This window comes from Podarcis erhardii (genome assembly GCF_964252035.2).
Source record: "Podarcis erhardii genome assembly, chromosome: 9".
Taxonomy (NCBI): domain Eukaryota; kingdom Metazoa; phylum Chordata; class Lepidosauria; order Squamata; family Lacertidae; genus Podarcis; species Podarcis erhardii.
The window spans coordinates 11,341,023-11,354,351 of NC_138512.1; the positions used below are offsets into that span (position 1 = coordinate 11,341,023).

A 13,329-nucleotide genomic window follows, 5' to 3' on the forward strand; every position below is an offset into this window, starting at 1 on the left:
GTGTGCTGCTCTGGTTTGCCAGAAGCGGCTTAGTCATGCTGGCCACATGACCTGGAAGCTGTATACCAGCTCCCTCAGCCAGTAAAGCGAGATGAGTGCTGCAAACCAGAGTTGTCCATGACTGGACTTAATGGTCAGGGGTCCCTTTACCTTTACCTTACCTGGCTTGGGGGTTGCATAACTCCATACCCTCCAACTTTTCTCAGATGAAAAATAGGGACATCCTAAGGAAAAGTGGGACATTCTGGGATCAAATCAGAAACTGGGACAGCTTCTGTAAATCTGGGACTGTCCCTGGAGAATAGGGACACTTGGAGGGTCTGCATCCATAGCAGTGACCAGAGGAGGGATGTCTGCTGGGAAGAGCACAAAGAGAAAACAGTGGTACCTCGGGTTAAGTACTTAATTCGTTCCGGAGGTCCGTTCTTAACCTGAAACTGTTCTTAACCTGAAGCACCACTTTAGCTAATAGGGCCTCCTGCTGCTGCCGTGCCGCCACTGCACAATTTCTTAACCCGAGGTACTATTTCTGGATTAGTGGAGTCTATAACCTGAAGCGTATGTAACCCGAGGTACCACTGTAAACACCATGGCGCATCTGCGTCAGCACAACATGACACCATTGGCAGACTTGAGGCTCTCAAATTTCAGCTAAAATTTGGTGTCCCCAGTCTCTCTTGCTCTGTTCTGCAGCATTGCTTTGGGCCCCAGTGCTACTGCACTGGTTGAGCAACTCTAAAACTGCCTCTGTGGACACCTTCATCTGCCCCATCTGTAATAAAGCATTCTCTCCTGTATCGGTCTCTACAGCCACAGCAGGTGCTGTAACTCTCTGACAGTTTTACTTTACCCTCAAAGGCGGACTCTTCCATTGTCTCCTGAGAGAGGTGGATGCCAATTCAACTGAAAAACCTCTATCTACTGAATTCAACTGAAAAACCTCTGCCTGACGTGCTCTGGTCCATGGGGTCACGAAGTCAGACACGACTAAACGACTAAACAACAACAGCAGAATTCCCCATTCTAAGCAAGTCCATTCTATGCAAGAGTTTGAAAGGGTTATTCGCAGATAAGTAGACATGAGATTTTAGTTAGTTGCTTAGCGCAGCCGACGGACACTGCTATTATTCTGAAAAGCAAGTGAAAGTAATTCCTTTCTCACTTTAGTGATCCAGAGAGGCAAAAAAGTAGAAAGAACAAACAAGAAGAAAGGAATTCTGGTAGGCTGGGGAAATGGGACAGCTTCCGAAAGCTGCAAGGCTGCAGGGACCGTGTGAAATGAAGTCAGAGATGCATGTCGCCCACCCTGAGAGTTAGAGAATTGGTTCTAGTCCCACTTTCTCCCGAATGATTACATTTTCCTGCTCATTCAGCCCTTGCGCGTTTATTGCTTTCTGCAAGCCACGACCCATTGAAGGCAATCTGGCACATTCAGTCTGGGAGCCGTGGGATTCAATCGCTGCTCAGGTATGACCTTACAACGTGCCTGACTAGATCAGGGAAGAGGGCCTTTTCTCTACTGAACAAACTTTGAAGCACCCTCCCATTGGAATGCAGATTTGCTGCCTCCCTAATGTTCTTTTGCCACACTGGGAAGCCCTTGCTTAATTGTTTTAAATACCTTTGAATCTGTTTCTAAGTCTTTAATTTGGCTGTTTTAATTTCTGCTGCTTTTAGGTTTTTGGTCATTTTAATGGTAGTTCATTTTAGCTGATCGATGTTCTGAAGGAAGGCAGATTTTTTTTAAAAAAACAAGTAATTTAATTAAATAAATCACAGAGCTGTTGTGAGATAAAATAGAATACCCTGTATGTGTTGAACTCCATAGACAAATGTCAAAAGTATACTACTGAGGCTGTGTAAACCTATAGGCAGCTGGAGTAAGTTCCATTGAACTTAGACTATTTCTGAGTAAAAACAAAATAAAAAAATTCCTTCCAGTAGCACCTTAAAGACCAACTGAGTTAGTTCTAGGTATGAGCTTTCGTGTGCATGCACACTTCTTCAGATACAGAGTGTATCTGAAGAAGTGTGCATGCACACGAAAGCTCATACCTAGAACTAACTCAGTTGGTCTTTAAGGTGCTACTGGAAGGAATTTTTTTATTTTGTTTTGACCATGACAGACCAACACGGCTACCTATCTGTAACTATTTCTGAGTAGACTGTCATAGGAATGTGCTGTAAAATCCATCTCAGTAAAATTTATCCATTTAATACATATTCTAAACCTATGGAAGAACAGTGTTAGTTTCTAAATAGGAGCAAAGAGGTGGCCACTTTGTATGACTTTGTAAAAATAATCACAGCAGACCCACTGAAATCTAACAGTTGCATCTAACAGTTATTCTGTTTGTGCAAGGATTTCCATATGCACAACCTAATTGGAGGCCCTAAACTGCCTCGGTCCAGTATATCTGAAGGAGCGTCTCCACCCGCATCGTTCTACCCGGACACAGAGGTCCAGCACCGAGGGCCTTCTGGCGGTTCCCTCACTGCGAGAAGCCAGGTTACAGGGAAGCAGGCAGAGGGCCTTCTCGGTAGTGGCGCCCTCCCTGTGGAACGCCCTCCCACCAGATGTCAAAGAGAACAACAACTACCAGACTTTTAGAAGACATCTGAAGGCAGCCCTGTTTAGGGAAGCTTTTAATATTTGATGTATTACAGTATTTTAATATTTTTTTGGAAGCTGCCCAGAGTGGCTGGGGAAGCCCAGCCAGATGGGCGGGGTATAGATAATAAATTATTATTATTATTATTATTATTATTATTATTATTATTATTATTATTATTAATTTCCCCTCTTCCTCCATTAATGCACCCTCAAATCTGTCTTTTTTGGGGGGAGAGGGTCTCCACTGTCTGGAGCAAACCTGGAGCAAACAGTGGTGTGAAGGAAGACAAGAGGCTGGGGAAGTTTCATTGCACAAGCAGAACAGGACTGACTTAGTTGCATAGAAGTCAATGGATTTAAGACCATTAATTTAAATGGGTGTGCTCTGCAGATGGCAATGAGTTAGAGATCACCTTTAGGCAATTGCGAACCACCCTTCATAAAAATAAATAAATTGAATAACAAAAAAGTCCCAGGGCAGTTTATAATCTAAAACAACACAACTCTTTAAATTATTAAAGCTAGGTTTCTGAAACCACCCTACCTACAATTTTGCTTGTGGGTTTCCCAGAGGGGTCATGTTGGTTAACTGTTGGGAACAGACTGATTGTATGACTTTTTAGAAAAGGACCTTCTGAAGAACCCTGTATGGAGGTACATTTTTTGTTGACTGACAACGAGTGGGAAGGTGATTGATTACATGAGCCTCCGAGTATTGTCCTAATAAGAGACAATTCCATTTATTTATTTTTGCTGTTACTAGGTAAGAGTAACTTCCATAGCTGTCAACTTTTCCCTTTTCTTGCGAGGAATCCTATTCGGAATAAGGGAATTTCCCTTAAAAAAGGGAAAACGTTGACAGCTATGGTAACTTCTGTGGACTGATCATGTTGTGCAGATGCCTGATTATCGTCTTCCAAGCAATTAGTAATACCTTGAGTTGAATGTGCTTCGGGTTGAGCGCATTCGAGTTGCGCTCTGCGGCAACCCGGAAATAATGGAGCTCGTTATTTCCGGGTTTCGCCGCTCGTGCACGCGCAGACGCTCAAAATGACTTCACACACATGTGCGGAAGCGGCAAAATGCGCAGACGCGCCATTACATCTTATTTTCCGTTCGGGATGCGAACGGGGTTAAGTACTTAATTCGTTCCAGAGGTCCGTACTTAACCTGAAACTGTTCTTAACCTGAAGCACCACTTATCTAATGGGGCCTCCCGCTGCCGCCACACCGCTGGAGCCCAATTTCTGTTCTTATCCTGAAGCAAAGTTCTTAACCTGGAGCACTATTTCTGGGTTAGCGGAGTCTGTAACCTGAACTGTATGTAACCTGAAGCGTATGTAACCTCAGGTACCACTGTACTCTATTTCGAACTTAAAAATGGAAAGCGTAATGTTGGTGGTCAACAAAAGAAGTTGAAAGACTGTCTCTAGGCAGATCTAAACAAATGTAGCATAAACACCAACAACTGGGAAACACTGGCCGGATTGACTGCAAGCAGAATCGAGGTCTTGCACCTGTGGTTTGCGATGGGTTTAGAAACGCCGAATTCTGCCCAGTACTTGGCAGGGAGTTAACCAAACAAATCCGGAACATAGAGAATCTGAAGCGTCAAAGTGAATTTCAAAGAAAAAGAAAAGAAGCCACGCATTCTGGGAGTTGTAGTTTTACCTACTGCCCCTTCCTATCTCATTTGTGGATCAGCTGGGAGTGAAAGAACTGCCGTTTGCGCCACGTTTGCTTTGCGTTTTGCAGCGAGCGCGCAGATCTGTCGCCGTGCATTGATCGGTTCCCTTCCACGGTGGGAAGTGCGGGGAAGAGAGAGAGAGAGAGGCGGGACGGGACTTGAAAGGAGCTCGTGTCGGGTTTACAGGCTTGCAGGGTAAGCAGAGACGGTCTGTGCTGGCAGTCTGTGGCGAGCAGGCTTAAAAAGCAGCATTGTCCGGAAGCCCGTTGCAACGTGCGATGGCTGAAACGATGCAGCCCTTGAATTGCTATCCACACACTTTGCAGCCCTCTCAGACCGCATGCCATGCAGATTTTCTCTTCCTTATTTGCTTTTCCCCCAGCCTTGCAGCAGCAACGAGTTGCCAGAGCCTCTGCGGAGCTTTTGTTGTTTATCCTTCCCCCGCTAGAACTCATTTCCTCCCCTTGAAACTCCCTCTTACCCAAGGATCCTCGATGCAGCTCAAAGCTCTCTTTGGGAATGGGGTGGGAAGTGGGAACGCCTTGCAAAAACTTTTTTCGTTTGCAGGAAATGGTCTGGAAACCAAGCCTGATGAGGAACGGTTGAGGGAGTTGGGTATGTTTTGCCTGGAAAACAGACTTCAGAGGAGATTGGGTAAAAACGTAAAGGGACCCCTGACCATTAGGTCCAGTCGTGGCGACTCTGGGGTTGTGGCGCTTCTGATCTGCAAGCCCTAGGCTCAGTGGTTTAAACCACAGCGCCACCTGCGTCCCTTCAAATGCCTTCAAATGTCCAAAGGGCTGTCAGATGGATTATGGAGCAAGCCTGTTTTCTCCTTATCTGGAGGCAGCGGCATCGCAAGCCACTTGGCGGCTTGTGTGCCCAGCACCCAGGGGTGAGGCGAACAGCCCGTGGGGGCCGGGCAAGCCGTCCATTGGGTGGGGCAAGCCGGGGCAGGGCTCGCTGTGTGGAGTCTTGCCACCACCTGCCATTTTGCAGGCGCCCGAGCCACCACGTCACTCCCAGTGCCACCCCCAGCAGTGTGGCGCCCCCGGGCCCCCTTAGCTACGCCTCTGTCTGGAGTGTAGGACTCAATCCAGTGGTTTCAAATGACAAAATACAAGATTCTGACTAAACGCCAGGAAGAACTTTCGGACAGTAAGAGCTGTTTGACAATGGAAAGGTCTCCCTAGGGATGAGGTGGACTCTCTTTCCTTGAAGGATTTTAAGCAGAGCTAGAGTGATCTTTTATATGCCTGTTGTATTTGTCCATGGAGTTTTCTTGGCAGGGATACTGGAGTGGCTTGCCGGTTTATGCTCCAGGTGGATCATCCCAGTACAGTGGTACCTCAGGTTAAGTACTTAATTCGTTCCGGAGGTCCGTACTTAACCTGAAACTGTTCTTAACCTGAAGCACCACTTTATCTAATGGGGCTTCCTGCTGCTGCTGTGCCGCTGGAGCATGATTTCTGTTCTCATCCTGAAGCAAAGTTCTTAACCTGAAGCTCTATTTCTGGGTTAGTGGAGTCTGTAACCTGAAGCATATGTAACCTGAAGCATATTTAACCCAGGGTACCACTGTAGTGATGTATGGAAGTGAGAGCTGGACCATAAAGAAGGCTGATCACTGAAGAATTGATGCTTTTGAATTATGGTGCTGGAGGAGACTCTTGAGAGTCCCATGGACTGCAAGAAGATCAAACCTATCTATTCTGAAGGAAATCAGTCCTGAGTGCTCACTGGAAGGACAGATCCTGAAGCTGAGGCTCCAATACTTTGGCCACCTCATGAGAAGAGAAGACTCCCTGGAAAAGACCCTGATGTTGGGAAAGATGGAGGGCACAAGGAGAAGGGGACGACAGAGGACGAGATGGTTGGACAGTGTTCTCGAAGCTACCAGCATGAGTTTGACCAAACTGCGGGAGGCAGCGGAGGACAGGAGTGCCGGACGTGCTCTGGTCCATGGGGTCACGAAGTCGGACACGACTAAACGACTAAACAACAACAACAGAATTCCCCATTCTATGCAAGTCCATTCTATGCAAGGGTTTGAGAGGGTTATTCGCAGATAAATAGACATGAGATTTTAGTTAGTTGCTTAGCGCAACCGACGGACACTGCTATTATTCTGAAAAGCCAGTGAAAGTAATTCCTTTCTCACTTTAGTGATCCAGAGAGGCAAAAAAGTGGAAAGAACAAACAAGAAGAAAGGAATTCTGGTAGGATGGGGAAATGGGACAGCTTCCGAAAGCTGCAAGGCTGCAGGGACCGTGTGAAATGAAGTCAGAGATGCATGTTGCCCACCTTCAGAGTTAGAGAATTGGTTCTAGTCCCACTTTCTCCCAAATGATTACATTTTCCTGCTCTTTCAGCCCGTTTATTGCTTTCTGCAAGCCACGACCCATAGAAGGCAATCCAGCACATTCAGTCTGGGAGCCGTGGGATTCAATCGCTGCTCAGGTATGACACTCACTGGGTGACCTTACAACATGCCTGACTGCTCTGGTCCATGGGGTCATGAAGAGTCGGACACGATTAAATGACTAAACAACAACAGCATGATCTAGTTGAGATTCCTGCATTTCAAGGGGTTGGACCAGATGACCCCTGGGGTCTCTTCCAACTCTGCAATTCTATGATCCCACAACACTAGCTGCCTAGAAACCTAGGAAGCTGAGTCTCAGTGTATTGTCTACACCACTGGTTTTCAATTGGTGGGTTGGGACTCGCAGTTACTGGGTCACAGCCTAAACCAAGGTGGGGGTCACAGAAGAACATGGTCATGTGCAGATGCCTGGTGATCGTCTTCCAAAGTAATTACTCTATTCCGAACTTAAAAATGGAAAGCATAATGCTGGTGGTCAACAAAAGAGGTTTAAAGACTGTCTCAAGGCCAATCTAAAAAAATGTAGTATAAACATCAATGACTGGGAAACACTGGCTTGTGAGCGCTCCAGTTGAAGAACAGCTTTTACCAAAGGTGTCATGGGATTTGAAACAAAATAAAAAAATTCCTTCCAGTAGCACCTTAAAGACCAACTGAGTTAGTTCTAGGTATGAGCTTTCGTGTGCATGCACACTTCTTCAGATACCACACGAAAGCTCATACCTAGAACTAACTCAGTTGGTCTTTAAGGTGCTACTGGAAGGAATTTTTTTATTTTGTTTTGACCATGGCAGACCAACACGGCTACCTATCTGTAAATGGGATTTGAAGACACTCAAACTCAGGACGCAAAGGGAGAAATGTGCTAAGAGGAAGGCACGCTTGGCAAACCCACACCGTGATCAACTCCCACCCGGAAACCAATGTCTCCACTGTGGAAGGACGTGTGGATCTAGAATTGGCCTCCACAGTCACTTACGGGCTCATTGTTAAAACCGTGTTTATGGAAGACAATCTTACTCGGCTACGAGTGATTGCCAAAGAGAGAGAGAAAGAGAGACAGCAGAACAGCCAAATTACAAATATGTAGTAAAAAGATTAAGAGGGCTAAATGTGAGCCATTGGTTTCAAAATACCAGTGTTAGGTACTGAACTTGAGACCTTTCACATGCAAAACATGGGCTCTGTGACTGAGCTGCAATCTGTTCCAAAGGGTTCATTCTCCTTGTTGCAGTCCTTTGCCCCCTTCCAAAAACGCAGAAGTTGTTTTTATTTAATGCAGAATTCCAGAACACCTAATCATAACCCTAGACAAAGGCAAAACATTCTTTCCTTCATAGGGATGTACTAAAATTACAGACAGGTCCTATTTATTGGCAAATGAATCATGGGATCATCATCATTATCATCATAAATTTTTGTACCTCGTCTATCTGACTGGGTTCTCCCAGCCTCTCTGGGTGGCTTCCAGCAAACATAAAAGCATAATAAAACACCAAACATAAAAAACCCTTCCCATACAGGGCTGCCTTCAGCTGTCTTCTAAAAGTTGTATAGTTACTCATCTCCTTGACATCTGACGGGAGGGCGTTCCACAGGGCAGGCGCCACTACCGAGAAGGCCCTCTGCCTGGTTTCCTGTAACTTGGCTTCTCTCAGTGAGGGAACCGCCAGAAGGCCTTCAATGCTGGATCTCCATCAATCAAATCTTTATTAGAGTCATAGACCAGCATAAGTAGGGTGGGGTACTATAATTTAAAATCTGTAATACGCTTTGGAAAACTAAAATAATTAAAACAGAAGGTATATGTAAAAGACTATAAGAATCTAAAATGATCTAAAAGAAGGGTTAGGAGCATTAAACGGATGTGGAAGAGCATAAAAGGTTAGTATATATGACTATCAATTTACAAAGCACTCTAATATGAGTGTTCATTTAATCTAGTTTGTGGCACAGGTCATCATCAGACGAATTTTGAACGCTGCTATGCAGAATATTGTATGTTGTAGCAGTGTTGGTATCGGAAAGCAGCAGGGAGGTATAGAATTGTCCTGTTCACCCTGGGTGCTTATGGAGTAGTGGGAAGATGGGGCTAATACGAATGATGCTGGATCTCAGTGTCCGGGCTGAACAATAGGGGTGGAGATGCTGCTTCAGGTATACAGGGCCGAGTCCATTTAGGGCTGTAAAGGTCAGCACCAACAATTTGAATCGTGCTTGGAAATGTACTGGGAGCCAGTGTAGGTCCTTTAAGACCGGTGTTATATGGTCCCGGTGGCCACTCCCAGTCACCAGTGTAGCTGCCACATCCTGGATTAGTTGTAGTTTCTGAGTCACCTTCAAAAGTAGCCCCACGTAGAGTGCATTGTAGTAGTCCAAGCAGGGGATAAGCAGAGCATGTACCACTCTGATGAGACAGTGTGCAGGCAGGTATGGTCTCAGCCTGCGTACCAGGTGGAGCTGGTAGACAGCAGCCGTGGACGCAGAATTGACCTGTGCCTCCATGGACAGCTGTGAGTCCAAAATGACTCCCAGGCTGCTCACCTGGTCCTTCAGGGGCACAGTTTCCCCATTCAGGACCAGGGAATCTCCAATACCTGTGTGCCCTCTGTCCCCCAGAAACAGTATTCTTGTCTTAATCGGGATTCAATGTCAATCTGTTAGCCATCATCCATCCTCCAACCATAGGGCTATGAAGATGTAATTGGGCATCTTTCACCTTCTAACTATACAGTGGTACCTTGGGTTAAGTACTTAATTCGTTCTGGAGGTCCGTTCTTAACCTGAAACTGTTCTTAACCTGAAGCACCACTTTAGCTAATGGGGCCTCCTGCTGCCGCTGCACCGCCGGAGCACAATTTCTGTTTTCATCCTGAAGCAAAGTTCTTAATCTGAAGCACTATTTCTTGGTTAGCAGAGTCTGTAACCTGATGCGTATGTAACCTGAGGTACCAGTTTACATGGCAAGGTCCAGGTGCGAATCTGCCTCTGTTTTTTCGTGTGGTGATGGGTGCGCCGTTACAACATACTGTTTTGTTTTGTTCTGCTCTGTTTTAATGGAACCACTGAATTTTTAGTGTTTCTGTTGTGGTGTAAATATAGAGGGGTGGGGGAAGAGGGGTCCCTAGTGCAGAGAATGCAGTTGTCCCCCATTTCCACCTTAACTGAGGCACTAAAAGAGAGGAGGAGTGGACTCGTTCTCCATTGTGGATTTTGAGAAATGGGTAGCTTGATCATTCTGAGGCACACAATCCTCTGAATTTTTTCAAGCCAGAGGTAGATGGCATGTGTCACATTGCTTTGCTTGCCCACACTTGGATGTGTGTTTGTGCGTGCATGCGCACACAAAGCACAAAAGCACTGGTTGGGTTGGCCTCATGGCATAGTTCAGCTGCGGTCCCTGGGACCAGGACTCTGGCCCATTGTAGCGGCATTTTCCCTCAGTGTGAGTGGTTTGACTGACTGGGACTGTCTAAACTGGCTATTTCAGGCTGAGATGGGGAGAGATGTGTTTTCATGAGATTTTGGGTGGTGAGAGAGAGATAGATAGATAGATAAAACTTTATTCGCATTAGCCAATGGCCGTAGCAACAGTAAAACATTACAGTATACGCAGAAAAGGAAATTTAATATTAGAGCACAATTTAAAGTCCTGAATCAGCAGTCAGATAGTAGCCCTTATTCTGATTGCCCCAGCTATGAACCTAGCAACCTACTCAATTTGATCGGATAGAAGAAAGGACATTGTGGCTGTTATGTACTGAGTTGAATAGGATCCAAAATGCAGCAGTCTGATTGGTCCTAGAACAATAGGATTCAGAATGCAGCAGTCTGATTGGTCCTAGAACAATGCGGCAGTATGATTGGTTGGCAGGAACCACCCAATCATGCTCCAGATAGAAGTGAATCCACAACCTGATTAGCTTACAGTAGAATTCCGGAATTAGCCAATCATGTGCAGCCCATTGTGTAAATAATGTATATGAAGCAGATACTTTGAGGGGACTTTCATTCATTCCTCCTCACCACTATGAGTTGAATAAAGAGCATGAAATCACTTTGCGACTCTGAGTATATTTCAGTGGCAGTGGTTGAGCGCCCTGGGATGGTTAGTACAAGTGGGGTGATGATCTCGTTCCTCAGGTCTTTGTAGAGAGTACAAGACAGGAGGACGTGTGCCGCTGTTTCGGTGCTACCATCTCCACAGGGGCAAAGACGTTTCTCAGGCGGGATCTTTCGGAATCGACCCTCAAGTACCGCAGATGGCAAAACATCCAGTCTTGCAAGTGTAAAAGCATGTCTGTACAGTGGTACCTCAGGTTAAGTACTTGATTCGTTCCGGAGGTCCGTTCTTAACCTGAAACTGTTCTTAACCTGAAGCATCACTTTAACTAATGGGGCCTCCTGCAGCTGCTGTGCCGCCGGAGCACAATTTCTGTTCTCATCCTGAAGCAAAGTTCTTAACCTGAAGCACTATTTCTGGGTTAGCGGAGTCTGTAACCTGAAGCATCACCTGAAGCATATGTAACCCGAGGTACCACTCTATTTTGGGATAATAAGTTTCTGCAGATATGGGGCCAGAGAATCAAAATGGAGAGGTGGAAAATGAACATACCAAGGGCAGAATTTCCTTATAGTGGCCAGTTTATTCTGATACTCAATACCTTTTAGACGTTGACCAGTTTGACTGTTTGCTTTAGTAGGGCCCATAGTGAGTAGGTGTTGTGGGGATAGGCCCCAAGAGTGAAGTTTTTGATAGACAGTGGCGAGAGCAAAGGAGGGAAGCACCAGCACCAAAGGCAGAAAGCCAAGGAGCAGGGAAATTCCCATCACTCCTCCCATTATAAGTGGCAGTTCTGCGCTTTGGAATGTTTTAACAAATGCTCCGCACCCATGTGCAAGCCTTGTGGAAGAGATTCCTATATGTGAAATTAACTATAGCCTGGGAACATTATTGCACAATATTGCAGAGTTTGTCTTTGCTTATTTTACTGCAGGCTAGAAGACACAATCAGGGGACGATTGCTTGGATTGGAGCCTGCTCTTCAAGTTATGTTATGTGTGTAATTAAAAGGACTTCACTGATGCCTGTAGGTGGGATCTCAAGTCAGCAATGAGCCTCATTTTATTTTACTGTTACCCAGCGGCTGGCTCTCCTACGTTGTTGAGGCATTTAATAAATAAACAATACATGGTTTTGCATTCCCCACTTTGCTTGAGCTGTGGGAAGTTCCAGGGAAACCAGATTTGGTTTCCTTTGGAGAACAGAGCAGTAGAGGCTTTATGATAATAACATTAAAAGGACAACTTCTACTGCACCCTGCCAAAAGATGAATTTCCAATGCTGGCTAGGGTATCCGTGGATCGCATGACCCCAATTTAGAGCCCAATGGCAGGGTACACAGGAAGGTCTTTGTTTGCACCTAAAGTTGATAATGATGGCGCCAAACACATCCCCCCTCTCGCCTTTCAGATGCTCTTATTTAAGCAGGCACTACAGCTGATAGTTTTGCCTTCAGCTCTCCAGAGAGAGGAACTGTGCCGTGATGATGCTTCAGCTCCAACCAACTTACAGCTCTCTCTGCCACGAAAATTCAAGCTGTTTCAAGCCCTTTCTTTCCTCCCTTTGCTGGAGGGTGTCATATTTCAGATAACAACAACAACGTGGTACCTCGGGTTAAGTACTTAATTCATTCCGGAGGTCCATACTTAACCTGAAACTGTTCTTAACCTGAAGCACCACTTTAGCTAATGGGGCCTCCTGCTGCCACCGCGCCGCCGGAGCATGATTTCTGTTCTTATCCTGAAGCAAAGTTCTTAACCCGAGGTACTATTTCTGGGTTAGCGGAGTCTGTAACCTGAAGCGTATGTAACCTGAGGTACCACTGTATGTTATTTATACCCTGCCCATCTGGCTGGCTTTCCTCAGCCATTCTGGGCGGCTCCCAACAGAATATGAAAAACACAATAGAACATCAAACATTAAACTAACTTCCCGAAACATGGGTGCCTTCAGATGTCTTCTAAAAGTCAATTGTTTATTTCCTTGACATCTGATAGAAGAGCATTCCACAGGGCTGGTGCCACTATCGAGAAGGCCCTCTGCCTGGTTCCCTGTAACCTCACTTCTCACAGTGAGGGAGCCGCCAGAAGGCCCTCAGAGCTCGGCCTCAGTTTCCGGGCTGAATGATGGGGGTGGAGACGCTCCTTCAGGTATACTGGGCCAAGGCCGTTTAGGGCTTTAAAGGTCAGCACCAACACTTTCAATTGTGCTCGGAAACATGCTGGGAGCCAATGTAGGTCTTTCAAGACCAGTGTTATGTGGTCTCGGCGGCTGCCCCCAGTCACCAGTCTAGCTTCACTACCTTCCCGTCGGAGCGGTACCTATTTATCTACTTGCACTGGTGTGCTTTCGAACTGCTAGGTTGGCCGGAGCAGGGACCGAGCAACAGGAGCTCACCCCGTCGTGGGGATTCGAACCGCCGACCTTCTGAACAGCAAGTCCTAGGCTCTGTGGTTTAACCCACAGCGCCACCCGTGTCCCACTAGGGACTACTACCTCTTTCCATATCATTCTGCAGCCTCTGGCTTACCCCCAGAGGTTAGTGTGCAGAGCCAAAGATCCCCACCTAGGGTAGGATG

The 13,329-nt window shown here is 46.1% G+C and overlaps 1 protein-coding gene across 3 annotated transcripts in view; it reads left to right on the top strand.

The window, feature by feature from the left end:
- Window positions 1-4,308: 4,308 nt before the first annotated feature.
- LOC309349923 (cytosolic beta-glucosidase-like) overlaps window positions 4,309-13,329 on the top strand; it is a 102,191-nt gene continuing 93,170 nt past the window's right edge. For all 3 annotated transcript variants that reach the window (XM_081876360.1, XM_081876363.1, XM_081876361.1), the window contains exon 1: window positions 4,309-4,496. The gene's annotated coding sequence lies outside the window, so the exon portion shown is untranslated. The remainder of the gene's footprint in view (window positions 4,497-13,329) is intronic.